Genomic DNA, 26,748 nt, shown 5'->3' with positions numbered 1-26,748 from the left:
AGTACCCTTGTAAGGCTGTCTCGTCACTGTAACTGATGGCGGGAAAGGATCAACACTGCTGGGGTAAATTTCCTCCCGTGTCGTCCGACACGATGGGCAAGGAGTGTTCCTCACAGTCGTCCGCCCAGTCGCCATGAAATACCAACGGCTGTTGGTGGCTGTTAGTGGCTGCTGCGGCACTCGGCGCTGACTCCATCGGTTCTGCTGGCTGGGAATCGGCAGCGGCTGTCTGCTTGTGATCCTGCTGTTCTGTGGGGTCGGAGGGGCTGAAACCGTCACCACGGCGATCTGTTGAGTTTGATGTTAGACCGGCCTCTGTACCGCCGGTACCGTCGTCGGAATTTCCACAGTCCATGTCAGACGATCGCTGCAAACACTCGTCCGATGGAGCACGCCGCCGTCTCTTGTGTTTTCGCGGGGAACGCTGTTTACGGACGTGTGTTTCAGTATCTGAATGTGGGAGGATTTCTTCAGCTGCTCCGGTGTCTGGAAGAAAAGCCGCTGTCGGCACAACCCGTGGGTCAATGTCCATCCTGGCATCCACGCCTTCTTGCAAGGTCAGTCGGTGATTATCTTCAGGTGGGGGCGCCGTTGTAGAGGCCGGATCCTGTGCTGCAGAATCCATCATGGTCTCGCTATTGGGGGCGGCTATCGGACTAATGTGGTTAGCATCGGAAAGGGTTGCTGCCCGTGTAACTTCGGCGTAGTTGAGAGGAAGGGTCGTCACCGTAGAAGGAGTCATAGATTCACCTGTCGGGATTTGAGTAAACCTTCGTCGGAGACAATCCGACCGGACGTGCCCTTCTTGGCCACAACCAGAGCAAGTGCGTGGCTGACCGTCATACATAATGATCGCCCTACATCCGCCGATGACAAGATATGACGGAACATGTTTGGTCAGTTCAATTTTAATCTGTCGTACCCCGTTAAGAACGGGATACGTTGTAAAGGTGGTCCATTTTTCGGCCATATGGCTGATCACTCTGCCGTAAGGCTGGAAAGCCGCGGTGACTACGTCCGGTGGTACTTCGAAAGGGAGTTCGAAGACGCGTATCGTACGGAGGCCAAGCCCCGCGTGATCGATAGAGACTGGCCCAATATGGCCATCAGAATGTTTGAATTTAAGATTGTTCGCATGTGCGCGCACGATTCTGTTGCACACCTCGTCACTTACTAGCTTGACGTAGACAACACTGCTCGTAATAGAGAGATGGATACCAATTATGTCTCGCGGTTCAATTTTAACGTCGTCACGTAGAAAACGTTCGCGGTCGTGCATGATCGTGTTGAAAACTGATCTTGATGGTGGTTTGTCTGTATGAATGTGCCATGTTGCGTCGTTAGTGATGGACTCTAAACTAGCGACAACGCAGTAGTAAACAACGACGGGCACTCGCGACCGTGCGGACGGGACGTAAACAAGACGTCCTCACCGCAGCGCTGCGGAAAGCAGACTGACCCTTTCAAAGGAACCATCCCAGCATTTGCCTGGAGCAATTTAGGGAAATCACGGAAAACCTAAATCAGGATGGTCGGACGCGGGATTGAACCGTCGTCCTCCCGAATGCGACTCCAGTGTGCTACCACTGCGCCACCTCGCTCGGTGGGACGCAAAGACCTTGCAGTAGAAGAGATCTGTTTCGCAGTATCGAAGATAAACAAGTGGTCATACCTCTTCACATATTATTTTAGAACCCACGTTTACTAGACATTTTTTTACTTATATTTGTATTTGAAACCTGTACTTAAAATTTGTCTGCATTTTTTTTGGGACACCCTGTATATTTATATTTCCAATTTCCGAGAGGTATACAGGATCTCTTTACTATTACTGTTGATCTCTCAGTAAATTTGGAGCAGATGGTGCTGTGAATCTAATATTGTTTAGCCGTAGTACAAACCTGTAACTTCCTAGAGAAGTATCCAAGATATCTCCAGACACTTTAATCTAGTGCTTATGTCACATAAAATACAGATATCCTGTATGACCATGTCGATCCGGATCTGAAGTTATTTTTGAAATTTTTTAGCAATTTTCCATATTTTATCATTTTTACGATTTTTCCATATTTACACATGTAAGAATACATGTTCTTGTTGCTTACATTACCAGCTGTGCTTTTTTTTTTATTTTACCATCCAAGTGTCATACAGAGTTCCAACGTAAACCAGGGTATACACAAATTATACTTCTTCCAAATGTCAACGTACATAACGCTAGGTGCCAAAGCTAACACTAGAACACACACTCCTACATGGATTGCTGTCGGAATAGAGTGATAGCGTTTTTCTGTTATAAATACAGGAAGATGGACAGACTCCACGAAATCACATTCTCCGATATTGCCGCATTCTCCAGTAAACTAAATGGCACTGCCCTAACGTATGCAGAGTATCAGCACGTAGAGAATGTATGGCAGGATTTCGGAATCCATGACTTAGGAGAATACGCTAGGTTGTACACGAACATCAATTTAAAACTGCTCGCTGACATTTTTGGGAAATTGCGGAGTTTATACCTGGATCTGGCCTTCTATTACACTGTACAATGGCTCTCGCGGGACGCAGTATTAAGAAGAATATGTCTCAGCATCGAACTGTTGACCATGCTGACGTGCTGATCTTTTTTGAACGTGGGATTCCTGAGGGACTTTGCCAGTGGGTGCACAGGTACGCAAAGACGAACAACCCATAATGAGTGAAGAGAATTACAGGCTATTTGACGATTTAAGTTACATCCTTTAGTAAGAGGTGAACAATCTCAAAGGGCTAGCCATATAATAAATTCTACATTTTGGAGAGTTGCGATAGATATCCAAAGGGGAAATCACCAGAATGACGGAAAAGGCCATGATGTGGCTGCGGATGTCAGTAAAGGATATGTTCTGGAGGTAGAACTGGCATGCCCAGCTCACTTACATGACAGGTACAATGGTTTCCCAATGTGTCCCGTGTGCTTCGTCTTGCAAAATGGTTCCATCCCAAAATTGTGGACAACCCTAGGGAATAAGCAGCGATACATTCTGCACTACAGAAATCTCCAGTAATGTCTCAGGTTGGGGATGGAACTTGTTAGTGTCAACTGAAAAACCTCCAACAGCATTACTGTTTGAAGGAGTACATTGATGTAAACACCGAACAGAGGGATCTCGTGATGTGTGACTTTAAAAACACTTTACAAGTGAATGAATATTTCAGCTTTCGAAAAAACAATGGAAAATGTTAGAGAATAACCCCAAATTTATTTAGTTTGCCGGTGGGGGCGGAGGTAAGAGGTGAGGTGGAGGGGTTGTTATGGCGCAAGCCATTACGTCACCAGACCATATTTCAAGTTCAATGAAGGACTATTCGCTGAGGAGGTGGCCAAGGTTTCAATGCAGTTTACGAAGCCTGTCTATATCGGTATATGTGTTCTTGATCTGTCCAAACTCCACATGTACCGATTCCACTATGTGTTTGGGAAGCCAAGCTCCACCGATCTCAGGTTACTTTTACGGATACAGAGGGGTTCATCTACTGGGTGAAAGTCTGCAATCCAAATGAAGTAATTAGTTGTATCCAAAAAGAAATCGACACATCTGAATATGCGGCCGATAATCATTTTGGGATAATATCACAAAACAAGAAGGTTGTGGGCTTCGTGATGGACAAGGCGAATGGTTTGCAGATTGTCGAGTGTGTGGGGCTGAGATCAGAAATGTGTGTATACCTCACAGATGCAGGCGTTAGCTAGAGGCGGGCTAAGTTAAAGAACTATCAAAGTAGTTTTAAAGCTACATCTGTGAAAAGTAGCATTTGATTCCTCGGTTAGAAATAAAAAAATATGTGTTTCAGCAATTTTGGAAATTCAACCACTAAGAGGGTAAAATAGTAGGTGAAAGTTTTTTTTCTTAATTATTATTAAGAAACTACTAAAACATTTTAAAACTACATGTGTGAAAACTGATATTGGACTTCTCTGTTATAAATAAAATAGTACGTATTTCGACTGGGTGTTGTGTGATGTCCTTAGGTTAGTTAGGTTTAAGTAGTTCTAAGTTCTAGGGGACAGATGACCATAGATGTTAAGTCTCATAGTGCTCAGAGCCAAGTACGTATTCCAGTGTTTTTCGAAATTCAACCCGTAGGAGGGTGACATAGGGGATGAAAATATTTAAGAAAATATTTCGTTATAGTAACACAAAGCTAAGACCATGAAAATTGTTATCTCACTTCTCGGTTAGATATAAATAAGTATGTGTTGTGGGATGAAAAATTCTATAGTAATATCACCACGAGAACGCAAACGGCATGATTGACAAAAATCTTGGACTCCAGCTACCAGAATCGCTTTTTGGTCACAAGCACATTCGGAAAACGCCGCGCTTTAGAAGCCTTAATTAGCAGGAAAGGTTTAGAAGGTATTATAATTTTAGAAATAAATCAAAGAACGCTGTTTAACAGTCACAACGACAAACTGACTGTCAGAATTTCATAGAAAAAGAAACGACTCATTAATACGTTAATTTTTCAGAAGGCCTAATGCACGTTCATAAAATATTTTTGATGTAATTACTACCAGACGCGAGCGAAGCAGCGGGCGCTAAGGTAGTCAGTAAATGAAGGAGACTTCCTAATGCAGCTTACGACGGTATTCCAACCGCTTTCTTCATAAAGATTTAACTATCACCTCACAAAAAACAGTTTTTTTCAGATACATGTCTGTAGTCCTGGTACACAACTAAATCGTCTCTCCGCATACCAATAGGCGAGCCAAAACAAAAGATCGTAACCCATTGATCAATTGGAATATCGCGTGATAATTTGTTGTCGCGAGCACCGGACAAGTTGCAGCTGTGTCAGACCAATCCACACTGCTTCTCTAGGCGTCTGGATTGGCCAGATACAGGTGCGACATTTCCGCTGCTGCCGGAAATGAATTACCGCACAGGTATTCAATTTTTCAACGCCGTGCGCCATTTTGTTTCGGCTCCTGGAGTGGCCTGGCAAGGCCTGTTCGGACGGAGTTAAATTTATTTTCCTCAAGTGGCGTGCGACGGTACTGCGGAGAGACGACTTCCTTGTCTACCACGACTACGGGCATGTATCTGCAAAATAAACAAACAAATAAATTTAGTTACGATATTTTTTTTACGAGGTGATAATTTAAAACTTAATGACTATGCTGTTTTTCGTGAGGAATTCAGTCCAAAATCTCCTCCGTCCCTCCTAGGGAAGGTTTCCCATTATTTCGAGAAAACCACTTGAGATTAACGTCTGGATGATAAAGAAGGTCGCAGGTACCTTCTTTCATCCTGTAAGCTCCCTATAAAAATTTATCTATAAATGAAAATACTGAACATTCTTTTTTCAAAAACTTTCCCCTCGTGTAACGTGTGGTTTAGACTTTCAACTGCTGGACGATACTGACTGCTGGTTGTCCCTGAATTGCGTGTTGAACAATGTCGTGAAACAAACTTTAAACTTAGTGAAATACTGAATTTGAAATAATGAAAACTAATTAAATGCCAAAAGTAGCTAACAGTGTACTCAGTAAAACTATTTAATTGAAACTCGATACCGAAGTACATTTAAATAGTGAGTGATATGAAGAGCAATTCGACAAAAATAATATACTCTTCTGCTCAGAAGAAAAATAACGGTTTGAGAATACCTAAACCGTTCGCTGTTCTGACTACGAACTGTTTCCTCATAAGAATGCCAAGTGAGATATGCCCTGAAATGCTCAGCATGCAGTTTTGTGTCTTGTGTACTGACATACTCGAAAGCAAATGGAAATCGGCAGATGGAGTAGCTAAAGAAAAGCTACTGACTACCTTTTTCCTCAGAAATAATCTGTGGCTTCTAATAATAAAGGAGGAGGGTTTAAAGAAAGCCGTTCTTGAAAAATTAAACTCTGATTATTGTCAAAAAAGACCGTCCAGCATAAGAAGACCCTAACAATTATGAAATTCGCTCAATACAAAAATTACAGACATTCCAACCAATTGCGTTGTTTGTGACATGATGAAAACAAAGAGTTCAAATTAACACTAATCGTGAATGTTATTAGTTATCTGATGGACAAAGATTTGCCTTAATTAATACTTCTGACAAACAAATATTTCATTGTTGTGATTCTTCAGTTTCTCCCGGCGTATTTGTTGACTGAACAGTCCACGGGTGTACTGCCTGATTATAGTGTTCAACGGGCCGTTAGACACTATGAACCTACAGTACACCCGTGGACTGTCCGGCAAACATTTCGTAGTTCTTCCAAAACATCTTCTCCATCAGTAGACTCAATAACATTTGTTTAAAAACAAGTTTTAATCTGCATAATAAAGTATTCCAAATAATATATCCCATATTCACAAATATCAAATTTTGTTCTCTAAAGACTCAACTACTCGCTATTACGCCTCAAATAAGAATGCCCTAGCGCTGCCCAACTGACAGGCGAGCAAGCAAACCACAGATAAACACAGAGTGAAGAATCTTGTGTTAGACGACCCGAACAATTCGGTTTCAAGGACAAGTTATCTGCCGAACTTCAACTTCCACGGATCACCGAACGGATACAAGAAGGGTACAACAAGCAGCACTTCATGATTTGTGTCTTCCTTCACATCGAAAAAGCTTACGATAAGGTTTGGCGGCCCAACCTTATCGTCAAACTGCATCGCACTACCCCTATTGCGGATTGTTACATTAGACTCATAGACAGCTTTCTGCAGGACAGGAAACTGTATGTCCGAGTCGACAATAAAAACTCCGAAATGAAACTGATCTCCGCAGGAATTCCGCAGGGCTCTGTCATTTCGCCTCTACTTTTCAACTTATATATAAATGACATCCCAACAGTCCCCCTTGTTACGGCGAGTTTTTATGCGGACGATACGGCCTTTCTGACAACTGGACGACACTTGGACCAGCTAATCGCTAGGATGCAACGGCAACTTGCTATAATGGAACGCTGGGCGCTGCAAAATAAGATAACGATCAACCCGACGAAGACGGGAGCAGTTCTGTTCACACGGAGGAAACCTGTTCTGAACGACAGACTCCAAATAGCTGACCAATTTATCGCATGGTCACCGGGAGTGAAGTATCTCGGTGTCTACCTTGACAAAAAATTACTCTTTACGCAGCATATTGACGACAAGAAGACGGCAGCCCAGAAGATGGCCAGGTCATTGATTCCGTTCCTGAAGAGTAAGGATCTCAACCCTAAGACTAAACTCCAATTGTATAAGGCAATGGTGGAACCCACAATGTTGTATGGCTCCACCTCGTGGGGAACTACATGCGTCTCCAACTACAACAAACTCCAAGCGCTGCAAAACATCTGCTATCGATGGATCACAGGAGCTCCATGGTGGACAAGAAACGTCGACATCCGCACCGCTCTCCACGAGACCACTATACAAGAGAAGGTCCAAGACAAGGCTCTACGAGTTTTTGACAAGATCGATGCCCTTAGGGACGAAGTCCGACAATTGCAATCGGTAGGAACGGTAAACCCTGCAAGATGGCACAAGTATCGCGTACCGAAGTCAATAACGTTTCACCCCCCATAGGCAATCTGTCATAAAACGAGGAAGCAGTCACACATAACAGCCTTGACACATTTCACCTTCCACAGGAGATAGACATCACCAAAGACAGCAGGCTAAAGGACCCATTGCGTGCCCAAGCCTAACTGAATGCGTAATAAATAAAGTGTTTTCCTTTTATCCTTACATCCCATCCTAGAAGAATAAGTCATCAAGGATGATCTCTTCAGTCCACACTACACACACACACACACATAAAAAAAAAAAAGAATCTTGTTCACTACTCGTGCCGCTCGCTCATTCATATTTGTCCGAGAACAGTAAAGGTGAATTATTTAGAACGGCAGAAAACACACGAAACCTTACGACCCGTACATGCCCATACCCGCCTTGGGCTCCGTTCCCAGAGGTCTCAGCATAGATGGCGCATTTCACTTTCTTTCCTTTTCTCGCGACCGCCAATTTGTATATCGACAGGGACCGGAAAGCAGGCTTTAAATGGCACGAACGTCTCTTCCGCGCACGTCGCCGCTCTTCACAACCAGCATCCCCGTGCGAGTAACGGTGTGTCTTAGGAACGGACGTCTCAATTAGGTTCGACAGCAGTTCTCGTCCTTAAGCGTCCCCCGGAGCAGGATGAAAGAGCTCCAAACCCGCAGGGAGGCGTAAATCGTGATTGTGGCCGACGTGGCATGCAGAAATCGCGAGCTTAGCAGCGCTTCTTGGGCGAACGAGCAGCAAACGGTAAACGCCGCCGCCACGTCATGCGGCCGGGGCCGTCTTTCACTCGTGGCGCGCACAAAAGGCCGTTAAACCCCTTACACCTCTGCAGCGGACGTTTAATTCCTTTATGGCCACGTCCCGCGGTGGGCGGTAACAAGGGTGGACATTTATCTGGCGGCACTGGGGTCGCAAGTTTTGCTAGTAAGCCGATACCGGGCGTCCCAATTTGCCTCTCGTAGCGGCCGCCGGCGGCCAAATCCCGAGCGCGCCCTTCGGTTTGCTCGATGAGGCGTGCGCGCTCTCCAGGTGCGACAGCGGGCACAAACAGCCGCTTCTCACACGTGGCTTACGCCGCGATGCGATGAACCGCGGTTATCAGCTTCCGCGCCACAGTGCTGCTCGCGAAAAGGGCACGCGGGTCGCGAACCGGCAGTGACCTCGGTCCGAGATGAAAATCACCGCGCACAACTTCCGACAGCAAAAAAAAATGGTTCAAATGGCTCTGAGCACTATGGGACTCAACATCTTAGGTCATAAGTCCCCTAGAACTTAGAACTACTTAAACCTAACTAACCGAAGGACATCACACACACCCATGCCCGAGGCAGGATTCGAACCTGCGACCGTAGCAGTCCCGCGGTTCCGGACTGCAGCGCCAGAACCGCTAGACCACCGCGGCCGGCTTCCGACAGCAGTGTTTGTATGTTTGTACTTCGTATAACATCTCATTCTCCACGTCGTATTTATGAACGTTGTTTTGTTTAATAAAATACAATTCCTGGCCACGAGATACAGTGCTGACGAACCTTTATGTTACTCCCTCTCCTTTTCCATCTTCAAAAATCAAATGGTTCAAATGGCTCTGAGCACTATCGGACTTAACATCTGTGGTCATCAGTCCCCTAGAACTTAGAACTACTTAAACCTAACTAACCTAAGGACATCACACACATCCATGCCCGAGGCAGGATTCGAACCTGCGACCGTAGCAGTCGCGCGGTTCCGGACTGAGCGCCTAGAACCGCTAGACCACCGCGGCCGGCCTTTCCATCTTCCGTTCTCGCCTTCAGCGGAGGGCAACATCGGCTTAAAAGGCTGTATGGACTTCATTTTGGTGTGATCTATCCTGAAGGGTGCCTCCCACGAATCGTGGATTTTGCCAACGTCGGCGGCTTGCGTGCGATAACGATAAATATAGCTGTATCGAAGATGCAACCACAGCACAGTGGTATCGGTGGAGAGGTCAGACTAACCCGTGGTTCTTAAGCTGGGCAGAAGGCTCTGTATGATTGACTGATACGGCCTTGCTGTGTTGGTACTGTGAACGTCCGAAATCGAGGGGAAACTAAAACAGTTCTTTTTTTCCCGAGGCTAGCAGCTCAACTCTGACTTAATGATGAAGGTATCCCCTTGGGTAAAATATTTCGAAGATAAAACAGGCTCTCATTCGTATAGCCACTTCAGGAGCCGAAACAAAATGGCGCACGGCGTTGAAAAATTGAATACCTGTGCGGTAATTCATTTCCGGCAGCAGCGGAAATGTCGCACCTGTATCTGGCCAATCCAGAAGCAGTGTGCATTGGTCTGACACAGCTGCAACTTGTCCGGTGTTCGCGACAACAAATTATCACGCGATATTTCAATTGATCAATGGGTTACGATCTTTTGTTTTGGCTCGCCTATTGGTATGCGGAGAGACGATTTAGTTGTGTACCAGGACTGCAGACATGTATCTGAAAAAAACTGTTACATAATTTGATTTTTGTGAGGTGATAGTTAAATCTTTATGAAGAAAGCGGTTGGAATACCGTCGTAAGCTGCATTAGGAAGTCTCCCTCATTTACTGACTACCTTAGCGCCCGCTGCTTCGCTCGCGTCTGGTAGTAATTACATCAAAAATAATTTTATGAACATGCATTAGGCCTACTGAAAAATTAATGTATTAATGAGTCGTTTCTTTTTCTATGAAATTCTGACAGTTAGTTTGTCGTTGTGACTGTTAAACAGCGTTCTTTGATTTATTTCTAAAATTAAAATATCTTCTAAACCTTTCCTGCTAATTAAGGCTTCTAAAGCGCGGCGTTTTCCGAATGTGCTTGTAGCCGAAAAACGATTCTGGTAGCTGGAGTCCAAGATTTCTGTTAATCATGCCGTTTGCGTTCTCTAAAGACTCTACTCGCTATTACGCCTCAAATAAGAATGCCCTAGCGCTGCCCAACTGATGTTGATGTCCCCACCCGGAAATCTCTGAACTACGTCGGTAAGAGAGAAAGAGCCGAGTCGATAGAATCAACTCTGACGCATGTGGCGCTGCTGTCAACGTTTACACTAATCGTTCTGGCTGAAGAAAGTCAAATAGACCACGCCGCTCGTGAATTACCATCTACACGGGGTTTAAAAAATAGTTCAAATGGCTCTGAGCACTATGCGACTTAACTTCTGAGGTCATCAATCGCCTAGAACTTAGAACTAATTAAACCTAATTAACCTAAGGACATCACACACATCCATGCCCGACGCAGGATTCGAACCTGCGAACGTAGCGGTCACACGGTTCCAGACTGAAGCGCCTAGAACCGCACGGCCACAACGGCCGGCCACACGGTCTTTAAAAAACGTATCACATATACCTACAGGGGGTAATATTGGTCAAAACTAGAAGAGTGTTTTCATTAATTATACACTCCTGGAAATTGAAATAAGAACACCGTGAATTCATTGTCCCAGGAAGGGGAAACTTTATTGACACATTCCTGGGGTCAGATACATCACATGATCACACTGACAGAACCACAGGCACATAGACACAGGCAACAGAGCATGCACAATGTCAGCACTAGTACAGTGTATATCCACCTTTCGCAGCAATGCAGGCTGCTATTCTCCCATGGAGACGATCGTAGAGATGCTGGATGTAGTCCTGTGGAACGGCTTGCCATGCCATTTCCACCTGGCGCCTCAGTTGGACCAGCGTTCGTGCTGGACGTGCAGACCGCGTCAGACGACGCTTCATCCAGTCCCAAACATGCTCAATGGGGGACAGATCCGGAGATCTTGCTGGCCAGGGTAGTTGACTTACACCTTCTAGAGCACGTTGGGTGGCACGGGATACATGCGGACGTGCATTGTCCTGTTGGAACAGCAAGTTCCCTTGCCGGTCTAGGAATGGTAGAACGATGGGTTCGATGACGGTTTGGATGTACCGTGCACTATTCAGTGTCCCCTCGACGATCACCAGTGGTGTACGGCCAGTGTAGGAGATCGCTCCCCACACCATGATGCCGGGTGTTGGCCCTGTGTGCGTCGGTCGTATGCAGTCCTGATTGTGGCGCTCACCTGCACGGCGCCAAACACGCATACGACCATCATTGGCACCAAGGCAGAAGCGACTCTCATCGCTGAAGACGACACGTCTCCATTCGTCCCTCCATTCACGCCTGTCGCGACACCGCTGGAGGCGGGCTGCACGATGTTGGGGCGTGAGCGGAAGGCGGCCTAACGGTGTGCGGGACCGTAGCCCAGCTTCATGGAGACGGTTGCGAATGTTCCTCGCCGATACCCCAGGAGCAACAGTGTCCCTAATTTGCTGGGAAGTGGCGTTGCGGTCCCCTACGGCACTGCGTAGGATCCTACGGTCTTGGCGTGCATCCGTGCGTCGCTGCGGTCCGGTCCCAGGTCGACGGGCACGTGCACCTTCCGCCGACCACTGGCGACAACATCGATGTACTGTGGAGACCTCACGCCCCACGTGTTGAGCAATTCGGCGGTACGTCCACCCGGCCTCCCGCATGCCCACTATACGCCCTCGCTCAAAGTTCGTCAACTGCACATACGGTTCACGTCCACGCTGTCGCGGCATGCTACCAGTGTTAAAGACTGCGATGGAGCTCCGTATGCCACGGCAAACTGGCTGACAATGACGGCGGCGGTGCACAAATGCTGCGCAGCTAGAGCCATTCGACGGCCAACACCGCTGTTCCTGGTGTGTCCGCTGTGCCGTGCGTGTGATCATTGCTTGTACAGCCCTCTCGCAGTGTCCGGAGCAAGTATGGTGGGTCTGACACACCGGTGTCAATGTGTTCTTTTTTCCATTTCCAGGAGTGTATGTTCAGAAACCAATATCTATTTAGGTACGGATAGTTTTACTTGTGACGAGTAACGAATAGTATTTGATGGTGTAGGATAAGCAAGAGATAACATAGTATATTGCCACGGTACGCACATGTGACAGATGCAAATCCTCGACCAGTCATGGAGGTGAGGCATCATGGCTGAAGACTGATAGCGTATTACATTTGACCGAAAAGGTTAACAAGTTCTGTGTATCTGTGCAACGAACTACCAGCGCTATTGTGAAACGTTACTCTTGCAGAAAAACAACGGCTGCTGTTTATGCACCCATTTCCTACTACTCATGTGAGAGTACCGTGGGCGATGGATTGGTTGAGAGGTCCGGTAGTATGGCCTGAATCCGTGGGGACATTTAAAGGTACTGCTGTATGTTCAACCCATCGACAATGTGCAGCTTTAAAGGAGTGTGTGAGCAGTGCATGTGACGAAATTGGAACGGAGCCAGGTGTATTTGAAAGAATTCTTGATTCACTGTGGATAAAATTAAGGATGTATCAGGTTGTGCGGTAACCATATGCAGTAGTGACTATAGCGTTTGCTACAACATAACAGATATATCGAAGTGAGACGAGAGATTAGCCCGTGCTGGTTTACAGATATATGTTTACACGAATATTTCTTCTAGTTTTGACTAATACTACCTCCTGCAGGAATATGCGAGAGTTTTTGTTTTAACACTTTGTATAGGGCATATGGCCCACACACTGAACGCTCTGGCTCGTGTTCACAACTGAAGCTGTTGGCTACAACACAACGGTCAGGATTTATTATAACGGTGCTGGAGTACCCTTATATGGCGAGAGATGGGAACACGAAATACAACCAATAACATTTTCCAACCTCAGCAGTCAACGTTATTGCAGCAGAGTACACCTTTTCCCATGTGCGTCTTTTCAGGGACATTCGGCCGTGGCTCGATTTTTATGTACGACAACGGGGGCTCGCATCGAACAGCGCAGGTGGAGTAGGTCTTGGGACGAGAGGATATTCGGCCAATGGACTGGCTTGGCCGCTCAAAAATTGATCAAATGGCTCTGAGCACTATGGGACTTAACATCTATGGTCATCAGTCCCCTAGAACTTAGAACTACTTAAACCTAACTAACCTTAGGACATCACACACATCCATGCCCGAGGAGGATTCGAACCTGCGACCGTAGCGGTCGAGCAGTTCCAGACTGAAGCGCCTAGAACCGCTCAGCCACACCGGCCGGCTGATCAAATGGCTCCAAGCACTATGGGACTTAACATCTGAGGTCATCAGTCCCCTAGAGTTAGAACTACTTAAACCTAACTAACCTAAGGACATCACACACATCCATGTCCGAGGCAGGATTCGAACCTGCGACCGCAGCAGCAGCGCGGTTCTGGACTGAAGCGCCTAGGACCGCTCGGCCACAGCGGCCGGCCGCGGCCGTTGCCCCGACTTCAGTCCTACGGAGCACATGTGCGATACATTGGAAGACGTATTGCAGCACGTCCTCATGCACCAGCGGCCATCCTGCAGTGGCCAACTGCGCTGGTGGAGGAATGAATCGGCCTACCACAAGAACTCCCTACCAACCAACGAGAGTACGTTGCAGAGCGTGCACTGTCACCCATGGTGATCACACACCTTATTACGAACCGTGTCCTGCCTTTTGTAATGTGCAGACAATCGCGGTAACTTCAATGTCTTTGAATAAAAGTATAAGTTCTGTTCGCCTCATTGCGAATTTCTTACAGTTACCTTCTGTACTATACTGTAGCAGTACTTTCTATGTATAATACAACCTTCATTGAGTTATGTTACTTGGCAGTAACACATCATACGAAAGTTACTTTAGTCGTTAAGTTTTGCGCACTAGCGCATTTCGTGCACCTTCAGATACGTAACGAGTAAATCATCTGCCGCATATGCGGATAATAAACACTCATCAGCCAGAACATTATGACCACCGATATAAACCCGTCCAGGCGATAGCAGCGTCACTTGGCGAGGAATGACTGCTAGTCATACACACGCGCGGTGCATTTAGTATCAGTGAGCATGCTGTCCGTGTGTAGAACGGGGAAGACGCGCGAGCTTTCTGAGTTTGACCGAAGGCTAACTGTGATGGCCCGGGGGCTCGGCACGAGCATTAAAACGGGACGGGCAGCGAAATGCTGTGGAACTGACACGAGACTTTAATGCTGGGCAGAGTAGAACTGTTCCTGAACCCACATTCCACCGAACACTCCAAGCGATGGGCCTCCGCAGCCGACGAGTCATGCATGTGCCAATGTTAACACCACGGTATTGGCAAATACGACTGAAATGGGCACGTCGCCATCGCCACTGGACGTTGGTGCAGTGGCAGAGCGTTGCACGGTCTGAGATGATGATGATGATGTTTGGTTTGTGGGGCGCTCAACTGCGTGGTTATCAGCGCCCGTACAATTACCCAATCTTTGCTCAGTCCAATTTCGCCACTTTCCTGGATGATGATGAAATGATGAGGACAACACAAACACCCAGTCATCTCGAGGCAGGTGAAAATCCCTGACCCCGCCGGGAATCGAACCCGGGACCCCGTGCTCGGGAAGCGAGAACGCTACCGCGAGACCACGGGCGGCGGATGCACGGTCTGATGAATCCCGATACCTCTTCAGCATGAGGATGGGAGTGCGCGAATCCGTCGTCTTCCAGGTGAACAGTTCCTCGGCAGTTGTACTGTGGGACGGACACGAGCTCAAGCTGGTGGCGGCTCCATTATGCTCTGCAGAACATTCACGTGAGGATCAGTGGGTCCGGTGGGGCTGGTGCAAGGCACCGTGAAGGTCAAGGAGTATCGTGCACTGGTTGCAGATCACGTTCACCCCTTCGTGGCCATCATGTTTCCCTACGTCAGTGGCATTTTTCAGCAAGACAATGCACCGTGTCACAAGGCCAGGAGTGTATTCGAGAAACACAGTGGCGAGCTCCAATTGATGTGCTGGACCCCCAACGCACCAAATTTGAACCCGATGGAACACATCTGGGATGTGATTGAACGTGACATCAGGGCCCATCGCCCCCTCCCTCCAGCGTCATTGCTTCCATGCCACGACGCGTTGCTGCTGTTATCGGGCCAAAGGTGGACACACCGGCTATTAGGTAGGTGGTCATAGTGTTCTGACTGATCAGTGTAAGTTGTGTTGCCTGTCTGGAAGTACATGAAATATTTTCCGCCCCAGTTTTATTTTGCTCACTCTGTGCTTGAACCGAATCGCATACTTTCATAATATTTGCTGACGAAACTCAAGGGTTAATTATTTTGGTTACTTCAAAAATAAAATCTATGGAACATCCGATAGTGCTCTTACTCTCTTCGCAAGCACTCTTCAGAGACATAGTTTGAATGAGAAATTTGATTGCTTTAGAATATCAGTTATTTTGATTACATTAATGTCTATAGTATTACTGTCATGTCATTTTATGGTATTCTAAGCTACTTAGAAATGGATTGGATAATCATTCGTTCCGATGCGCTTTGTCCTGATTTTTCCGACTTCTTAGCCCTTCAATGTTTTTACTCTCTGAACAATATCGATTTCATTCTCTTTGCTGCCACTGGCCGTCTTTCTCCTTTCCCTCCTTCGTTACCTGTAATTAACTTCTTATATTCAGTGAGTGATCTCCGTCAACGTTCATCTTCTTAACATTTCTTGGCAGCTAGAGTTATGTTATTTAGTTCCACTGTTATCCAGTACTAATGTACTAGACAAACATTTATTCATTATGAGACATGGCAGTTTCATATTTCACTATCTCAAATTATTTTCCATAAACTCTTCATATTTTGTCATCTATGGTACAGTGTTCTTTGCGAGTACAGTATGCACACTTAAGTCAATTATTCCTCTTTTTTATCCCTTCTCTTCGACCGCATAACTTGTGCGGATATATTGCATTGCTGATCTTCCGACTCAAAGCGGAGAATAATCTTTAGTTTTTTTTTTGTTTTTTTTCAGTTATTACACTGGAGTTATCTGTGATCTGTAAACTGTGAGTCAATTTTTTTTTTTCAAATTGGGCAAACATAGGCCAAGGTGAATAGTTTCTTAGTGTACGAGAACTTAAAAGTTATGACTCAGGAGACTGAGCAGCGTAACTGCGAACACTATGAATTAAACTGTTGCCTCGCCAATGATATGCATCACATGACCAAAGCAGTAAGTGAAGCCATAGTGGTCGCATGGCAGACACAGAGTTCCAGTAGTAAACAACTAGAAAAACACAGAGAACGGCGGCGTTTATGTAATAGGTCAGATACAGGGTGTAAACATTATCTTCGTACAGATTGTACTGACCTCAGCGCGCCGTGCAACCGGTATTATACCCTCGTCTATGCAGAGGGCGTCGCTAATGGACCGCTTCTTGCGCTTCCTTGTGGAATGGACATCAACCCTACATCGCTGTACCTCTTACAAAGGAATGGTCAGACTTGTCATGCCGAAACATGTATTGCTTTTTTTAGCACTGTTATTTAACTGTGCAAAAAGGTCCGTATGCAAAATTGTAGCTGCTGACATGAACTGGAAGTCACCTAAAAAAAATCACGAACATGGATGTGTTTCCTGCTTGGCGCTTGCAATGACGGCTGGCCACCCCTGGAAATGGCGAGTCGCGAGCGTTGTGCGCATGGTCGGGAAGTGCGGCCGTCTTATCGCGGCGTTCACTAAAGAGGAATATCGCTGCACGGTTTTGGTGGGAAGGGGAAACGAATATTCGTTTCTGTGGCGTGCACGTCTTTTTAATTTCTGGCACGTATTTCGAAACATACCGTCCTGAAACTGGTTAGAGATGTGAAAGATGTTCTGTACATGTTCATCTATACTCCGCAAGCCACTTTACGGTGACCATTCAATCTCCCCTCACAGGTGATGGCGAACCCTGTAAATGGTTTGCTGCTTGCCATGGAGATATACCACAGACGCCAAATGAAGCAATCAACAGAAAACACGCGTGAAGACTATGTGTTGTGCGACATGGTTGTTAAACTTCTAGACGAGCATGTAAATGGCGCAGACATGTGGCTAGAAACAACTGAAAAACTCGATATTGCAGACTGTGAATCTACAGACGGCGAAGACACCGACGAAAGTTGCACTCATGAAGACTCTTCTAGTGATAGTGCCACGTACCATCATCAATTATCTCCGAAATTAACACCAGCAGCTACAATTACCTTATCAGACAAAGAAAAAGCGGTGACGTACTGATTGAACGAAAGTGGTAAGAAACGCCTACGTGTCAGTACTGTTCAAAATAAGTATCGCTTTGTCCGTTCTGCACGTGAATTGTATAGATGGAAAAAGGAAGTCTTGGACGACGTAAGAGTCGACTGGAAATTGCGACGGAGATAAATGCGCGACTTTTTGAGCTATTTACCGATGCCAGACAACAGTCATTTAGTGTCAGCAATACAACTTTGCGTAATTGGGCGTTAGAGATTGCCAACGATATAGGCGCTAAAGAATTTACAGCTTCTCAAAGTTGGATTAGTCGCTTCAAAAGATCACATAAAATTGTGGCACGAAAAATAACAAAATTTGTATCAAGAAACAGGTCGGAAAATGAAGTGACACAAATCGAAATGATAGAAGCTTTTCCTACGAATGCAAAAAAGTAAGATCGCTAGTTTTAGTGAATCGTACGTGTACGATGCAGATCAGTCAGGTCTTCAAAAAGAAACGCGTACGAAAAGAACACTGTCATTCAAAGGGGAAAAACATATTGAGGCGATCGCGCAGTCCACGACTTCACTCACCCATTCATACACTATAATGCCCATAATTAGTCTGGATGGTTCATTGCTACCTAAACTATATGTGTGTCTTCAGGAAGCAACTGGACGTTTTGGACCACGTGTCAAAAGAACAATGTTCTACGCAAACAATCTTGCGGTAGACGCATCGAAGTCTGGAAAAACGGGAAATGAAAACGTTACACTTTTCGTGCGTCATGCATTTATTCCGATCTGCGGGAACAAATCTCTTCTCCTAGATTCGTGGTCAGGTCATAAAAGGTCTGATTCATTAAAAGCTGTATTTCGAGCGCACCCTGACAAAGAAGTAGAGATACTTCAGATTCCACCCGGCACGACGAACGTAATCCAACCTTTAGACAGAGAATTTTTCCGTCAGTGGAAGGCATTTTACAGAAAACTAACAGAGTAAATTATTATGTGCAGATCACTGCAATTTCCTGTCTATCACCGTGACAATATTCTCAAGCTGCAATCAGTAGTACATTATCAATTTTCCTCCCCACGGTTTCAGAATTTGATTAAATATGCGTGGCACTCCTCGAAATATACTGATACTAGGCCTGATTCATTCCTAACACCAGCCCAGTTTTGTCTGCGGACATCTAACAACGTCTGTGATTCGCAGGGTCGTCTTTGCTTGTATGTTCTTGGTGCACAAAAAACCTAGGTTTTGAACATTGTATCAATATTTCGCATTTTTGCGGTAATTACAAGTAATAAAATTTGGACGTGTTCTAAACCGTATATTTATTTGTGTCTATTTCATTGCTATTTGGAAAGAATGTTGTAGATAACATATCAGCCATATTTGTCAACGAATGTTTAATTATTATACGATCGCTTTCACTGGGGAATCAGCTCTCTCACTGCAAGAGCGGCGCGTAGCTAACGCCACCTTGTCCCTAGATGGCGTTGGTATAACGTAGCGAGAGAGGTCAGGGTTGTACAAGAGGCAGTTATAAGCGCGGAAACCATGCGACAATAATGTCTTACTTCATAAAATTGTTTACAGTCTTCCAGGTTATGTCAGCAGCTAAAATTCTGCATACAGACTTCTTGCAATGTTAACTCACAGTGGTAAAAAAAGCAACACAGGTTTCGACATGACAAGTCTGACCATTCCCTTGTTAGAGGTTATCGGTATCGATTGTATCGCGCGGCAGCTATACAACATCCCTCCTTCGTTTAATCGGTGTATAGGGCCGAAAGTGACCATGTCTGTGCCTAGGATTTCTAGGGGTAGGGGTAGAACTGACCGGTGACACAGCCAATCAGCACCAGGACGGATGGGGTGCTGAGATGGCCCCTCTACTGGGTGCAGTGGCGACATCTCGGGACGGGGTGCTCTGCAAGAGTAGTGGAGGGCGGGGAGTGGCAGCTGTTCCACCGACATCAACATCCGTGTACGAGTTGTGTCCTAAGTATGACGGTGTGGACGGATGTCCTATCTGTGTGTATGAAGGGGCAACAGTGGTTGCTTCGGCCTGTGCCGACAGCCTGACAGAAGGGCCGGAGACTGCTGGTGGCTGTGGTGACCCTCGATTCGTTTTGAAACGTCCCCTTTGGAAAATTATACATGACTGTGCTTCAACTGACACACAATATTTTTTTAGCGCAACGCCATCTGACTTTCAAAAATCCCTACAAAATAATGGCCCTGACTAACAATAACCTATACCTTTCACAAATCACTTACCTCACAAAAATCTTCGTTACTCGAACTACTGCAATACAGCGAGCTCCACTACTGCCAGCTAAATAAAAGATTCAAACTACTGAAGGCACTAACTACTAATAGGCATAGTTAGCAAATGAAAGATTTTGATAGAGAACAAACAATGTATTTACCTCAATAGTGTTCAAAAGTCATAATGTAGATAGCAGTTCATGACATCCAGTCTTACAAATTTCAAAACTTCGCCATCTCTCTCCCCACATCCACCACTGCTGGCGGTTCACCTCCAACTGCGCAACGCTACGCACTGTTCACATCCAGCTTCCCAACACTACAATAGCCACCAACAATGCAAACCAGCCACAGACTGCACACAGCACAGCCAGTGATTTTCATACAGGGCGCTACGTGGCGTTACCAATAAGAAAACCTAAACAGCCTACTTACATAGCCCCCATGCTCCCCACAAAAACTTTTACAAATTGTTTTGGGCAGTGGCCAATAATGATTTGATAAAAATTTTCATAATTACAATAACAAAGATATCAAATGCACACACTTATTGATACAATGTTGGTCAAAAGCTAAAATTTTCTCACAGTCCATAAAGACAGTCCTGATCGTTCATCAAAGTAAAATAGCAATGTTTTTCTCAAAGTCTGAGCAGTAAAAGAAAATGCACGTGGAAGTAGTGGATTTCCATGCAGTCTTGGAGAAGTAGTGTTGTCCTTCCAACGGAAAGACAGTGTTGACTCTTGACATGCAGACAGGGCCACAACAGAGCAAACCCACAGCAGAGTCAGTCGAAGGTTTAAAGAATATTGGTAGGTAGGTCATCACAGAGCAGACCCACTGTAGTCCTGGTAGAGAGTATGGTATTGGTGGGCCACCAGAGGTGCAGACCCACTGCAGTCCTTGTAGAAATAGTGGTACTGGTGGGTCATCAAAGATGCAGAGCCACTGTAGTCCTTGTAGAGATGGCCAGCAGCCATCTGTTGTGACTGTGCAGGTGCACAATCACCATTGAAGAGTCTTGCGGATAATATAGCAAGTCAATGAACCACCACTTGTGCACTCACAAATTTTTTTTTGAAATGTCCTTTGAACCAGCAATGCTGTTATCCAGTACCTTGCTGAATTATTAACACACGTGCAAACACTATCAGTCCCTACTTCTCACATATTGTCCATATACTATGACCAACAGAAACGTGTGCAGTGAAATGTAACTTACAAGTTACTTAATTTGGTGAACTGGTGTCAATTACAATTTTATAACATAAGAATACAATTACAAAGGTACAAAATACATCATTAAAGAACATAACAATACAGATAACATTTGTAGTACAGGCTTTACAAAACAATAGAAATAAACATATACATCAGTGTTACATGAATTATGACATGAGTACATACATAAAAGATCAGAATAACTTTCGATACATCAACTTCACACATGAGCAACAAAACAGAACAGATAAATAATGTCCAAACATCTTTACAAAGTAAATAACAAATTATCAGAAAAATTCTACAATGTAACTCTCATCAGTTAACACATAAAGACAGGAAGAACACAAATATACAAGAGTACACAAACACATAGCGGAATAACAGAAAGGGAAAGGACAGGGTTTGTTTTACTGCAGTATCTTGCAAACAAAACTTTCTTTACTTCTTGGAGATCTCCCTTCGTTCTTCATTATTTCAAAAAATGCTATCTATACCTGCTTTCTGTACTTTTTTCGTAAAACTTCTCAATACATTTCTTCCAATTCATCGCAACTCATTCTCTTATATAGTCTACCCCCTCTTAAGCTAACTTAAATCTACTGAGCTCAGATGCTAAACTAAGGGACGAGGCAATGCAGCAGCATAAAACAATTAATACAAACAGCAATGAAAAAAATGGAAATTGTCAAAGCAAGCTGCAATAAATTTAAATTTCCAAGCAATGCAACATTACAACTAATATGAGCCAATGTGCAGCAACAAGAAAAATAAATCAGGAGGAAAACTAGCTTAACAGAGTAATACAAAGTGAAATTTAGTAGCACTATGCCGGGCAAACAGCAGCAGCTAGTGCAATAACTTATATCTAAACATGACAAAGCTCAATCAGAAAAAATATTACACTAAACATGGCCATGTCTAATACCTATGTCACATCTTAATACTAGAGTGATGTATCACGATAAGTTACCGTAGCAGACAAGTTACCAAATCGTTTAAAAAATTATTTATGCAGTTCCTGTGAAGGGAAATGTCTATTTGTGCTCTCATTTCTAAGAAAGTACATCATAAATGTATTCTTTCCTGGGTCTGTAGACAGAAAATAGTGATATTAGTACATCTATTAAATTTTATAATAGCCAATGCTGCAGTGCAGCTAGAAACTAGATATTAAACGAAATGAGCAAATATATATAGCCAATATAGAGCAATGCATGAAACGTCATTCACTAGGCAAATGGCGTCTCCAAAGGCAAAAGAATCTCTCAACTAGAAAGACAATAAATGTAAAATGTTTCTCATCATTTCATTAGGCATTTCAGTAAATATCATAAATTAAGAGCTCCACAGTGTAATCATATGTTTTCAAGTTTGAGTGTGTCATATTTGCGATGCTGTCTACAAAGAAATGTTAATAGCGAGGATAATGGCCTCCCTTTTTTTTATTTTTTTTTTACCTGTGCCTCTGAAAAGGCACACACTAATGGCTTTTTCTCCAGGCGTCTGACACAGTTGGCCGCTCAAGACGCATTACATCAAGGTCACTTGGCTTTCTTACCGAAATATTTACGACACCAGTTTGCACTACTGTGACAGTCTCATATAAAAATTTCACAGTTCGAGAATTTGCGTTGCAAATCTGTAGAAACAAAATCCTATAAATATAACAGTGTCCAAAAAATATTTGTCGGCATTGTGATACATTCATGCATTTAGACACATTTCATAACTCTTAAAGCACGATTCTTGGTTTACAACATACTTTTTCACAAGTCAGAGTCCCTAACCACTACTCATTATTCCTTACCTTATTACAAATATACATATTCGTCGACACTTCTTCAATATTTCATCATAATAAATACGTAGCATAATCAAATTCCTCATATAGCATCAGCTTATTGATCATAAACATACCGCAACAGCGTAATACACATCGTCATCATAACATCATAAAATCTCAGCCAAATCTCAAAAAAGGCATAGCTTTCTGCAATAATGTCAAAAAATAAAAAAATTCTCTGCTCATTTCAATAGTGTCATCTACCTCCAATGTACTTGAAAAATTATGACCCCATACCAAATACATCATTCAAAGTTCTCATAGTATCCAATGGTTCCGAAAAAATATGAACAGTTCACAAAGTACAGACAAAATACAATTTCGTAAGTGTGAAGTTATCCAATGGTGTAATTACGTAAACATCTGTCACTGATGTAGTAAAATAAATGTTTGTTTCTCTCAGTTAAATGATCAGGTAGCTGTGTATTTTGTGTTGGAGAAATATGGTACCTATGTGTAAAGTTGTATAAGCAAATACCATATTAGCTAGGGCTCCTTGTGCTTGCCACACACGTGGTACACAAAGTAAGCGTGTACCCTCCTGAGAATTAATGTAATTATACCCTCAGGTGTTGCAGATTACAGCAATGGAATGAAATGTATCACGGAAAACCTTTGTATCATTGTACTTCAAATATCTTTAAAAATAAATGATTTAAGTACAAAATTAATCACTCAAATACGTGTACTGTAGTGCTGTACTGTGCGTCTTGTTGTAAGATAATCTCTGTGGAAGTGTCGTAGTTATCGTCCTCCGAAAGCTAAGTTCTGCAGAAGTCAATGTACTTACCTCATGATAAACAAAAGTGAAATGCTTTGCATATAGATATCGTAGTTATTACGTACAGTACCGTGATCAAGAAAGTACTACACTGTAACGTATTGTTGTGCTACAAAACAAAAAAAAGGCTGTCTTATTGTAGCTATACCACAAAGTTACTATTAAATATGTTTTACTTTCCAGAAGAATTCAGAAAAACTGTGCAGATATAAAGCAGATACAGCACAAAAGCAACAATGTAAATTGTGTCACACATTAGTAGCGTCGTGATATAATTGTGTAGCTGTCAAAGAAACCAAGTGCTAAGTCATCTTTAATCCCACAGAAAGTACTTCAAATAAAGAATGTCTTTTCAAGTAAACCAAAATGTTGCATGAAAATCTCATTAGCAATGCCGGCATATGTTCTAAGTATGTGAGCCTTATAGTCGTTACGTGATCGTGCAACTAACAAGCAAGAATGTACAAATAACAACACTGTGTCGTCTATTCACTATAACAATGCATTCGTAATTTCTGTTTAAATAAGTTCTCTTGGTTCTTGACTGGATATTTAACTTCAAACATTGTTGCATGTAAACAGATTCTAAGTCTGACAAAGCATACTAGTAATGTAAAGTGAAAAATTTTGTAGCAAAAATTAAGTTAAAAAAAACAGATTATCTTTCAATAAATGGTTTTACATGTGAAATGTGGTGTAACCCTTTACTCTTCCTAGTACGCAGAGTTTCAACTTTAACACAATTATCATGTGGTATACGTCGGTAAAGGATACTGGAATTTTCCTCAAGGTTAGCGTATATGTTATTTTTTTCCTGAGCCAGCGGGCGCACATGGCTGCCTGCAGTGCGAGTCATTGTCTGTTTCTTTGTTGGCGCGCGTCGTTACTGGGATTAGGAGACCTAACTTCTACAAATTCACCTTGTCGAGAGTGCCCTGCTCTGTTTGAATCTCTCCAGTTCTGACGCAATTCAGCTCTGTCGTTACGATCATATCGTCTGTCCTCGTCATGTCGGTAGCTTCCATAGTTTCTTTCTTGTTGGTCACATGGTGGAGAATTTCTCCCTGAATCGTAACTGCGCGCTGGACCGTTGCGTCTAAAGTTATTCTGTCTCCCTTGATAATAAATATTTTCGTTCCCATATTGTCTGTTTCTATGGCTGTCTCTGTGATAGTCATTACTGCGGAGAGGTGATCTTTCCCTGTAATTATTACTACTCTGCCAACGGTTGTCATACGGGTGGTGTCTGTTTTGGTCACGATTTGTGTTGTGAGAATAGCCTTATCGCGTCCAGTTATTATTTCTTTCATCGCGGAATTGCGACGGATGTGACCTGTAATTGTTGTGTTCCTGTTTTCGCGTTCCGCGATTGTCAGTGTCAATTTCTAATTCTTGTAAGAGTCCCTGAAAAGCTTCAATGTCGTCTTTGCAACGTCCTGCCAAAATAATATGTCGTAAATCTTCAGGCAATTTGATTAAGCAAATGCGGATGAGTTCTGAGGGGCTGTATGGGTTTGACAGGTACTGATTCTTGTGCAACATGTCTTCAAAATATTTCACAAGACTGGAAAATTCAGATTGTTCGAAATGTTTCATCATTATGATGCCATGTTTTACTCGGTCTTGTGTGGCTTGAGACCAATATGCTGAAAGGAAGGCATGGTAAAATTCTCCTTCACTGTGGCAATCGTGAATGACCGATCGCATTCTTACAGCTGGTTCATTCTCTAAATAGCCACACATAAATTCTAATCTGTGCTCTAATGACCAGTTGGGAGGAAAACAATGAGAGAATTGATGGAGCCATGCTTGTTGATGAATGTCATTGCCAGAATTCTTAAATGTTTTGAATTTACGTGTAGTAATGAACAGCTTATAGTCAAAATCATCATGTCGGCGAGTCGCATGTCGGTCATTGTTACGTCGTTTCGGCGGTTCCATCTCAAAATTCGGTGTACCTTGCCAATTTCTTTCATAATTTCCGAAGTGCCCTGAGTTATTATTTTGTGGCTGTTCCGTATTTCTATATCCCTCTTCCTGTATTGGTGCGCGAGTGGCCTCTGAAATACGTAATTGTTGTATTACCTGTGTCAGCTGATCTTGTACTTCCCGGATTTCTCTTTGGTGTTGCGTATTAATTTGATTCTGATTTTGTTTGAATTTCCTAATTTGTTCGCACTCTTCTGTGTCATTAAAGACTACCGGTTTTGCGTCATTCAGATTATCATCTACCTTCGTAGATAAATTATTTAACTGATCCGAAAGTTCAACTACTTTCTCTGATAATGAACTAATTTTCTCCATGTGTCTTTCTACTGTGTCCTTTAAGTTTTCCTGAGTTTTTGCAAGTTGCATAACCGAATCGGTAGATGCAACTGAGTCAATTTTAGCTTGCAAGGTCTCATGATTTTCATGAACAATAGTTTGCAGTTCTTTTATGGCTGCTTCGTGATTCTGTAATGCATTTTCATGACGCGAAAAAGTAGGTTGGAAATGCTCACAAATTTGTGTTTTTACGTCATTACAGACTTTTTGACATTTAGATTCTATTTTATGTAACTCAGTAGTTAAATCTTCACGTGTTTGTTCAATCGTGGTGTGAAGATTTTGTTCTATTGCGTCTAACTGTTGCTGTGTTTGTCTCTGGTGTTGTTCCATTGTGTCTAACTTTTGAAGATTTTGTTCCATTGTGTCTAACTTTTGAAGATTTTGCTGTGTTTGTTCCATTTGTTGTATTAATTGTAATAACAATGCACTGGTGTCTGAAACATGTTCCTCAGTGCTTTTCGGCAGTGAATTTACACCGGCAACATTCACATTTTGACAAGCAGAAAATGTGTCTTGACTTATTTGAGAAAACGGTGAGGACCCAAAACCTGAATCTACAGTATTTGCGAGATTCTGTCCTGTCATTTCGGATTCCTGAGGCGAGCTGTTGCCGACCGATCGATCGATAATGCTTCCCTGTTCACTAATTGTTTCACTGTCTACTCCATTATTTGCAGCCCGCTCCATTTCCCTATGCACAATTACCAAATTACTACTTTGAACAT

Source organism: Schistocerca cancellata, chromosome 4 (assembly GCF_023864275.1).
Source record: "Schistocerca cancellata isolate TAMUIC-IGC-003103 chromosome 4, iqSchCanc2.1, whole genome shotgun sequence".
In the NCBI taxonomy this organism is placed as follows: Eukaryota; Metazoa; Arthropoda; class Insecta; order Orthoptera; family Acrididae; genus Schistocerca; species Schistocerca cancellata.
This window is presented reverse-complemented; position numbering follows the sequence as displayed.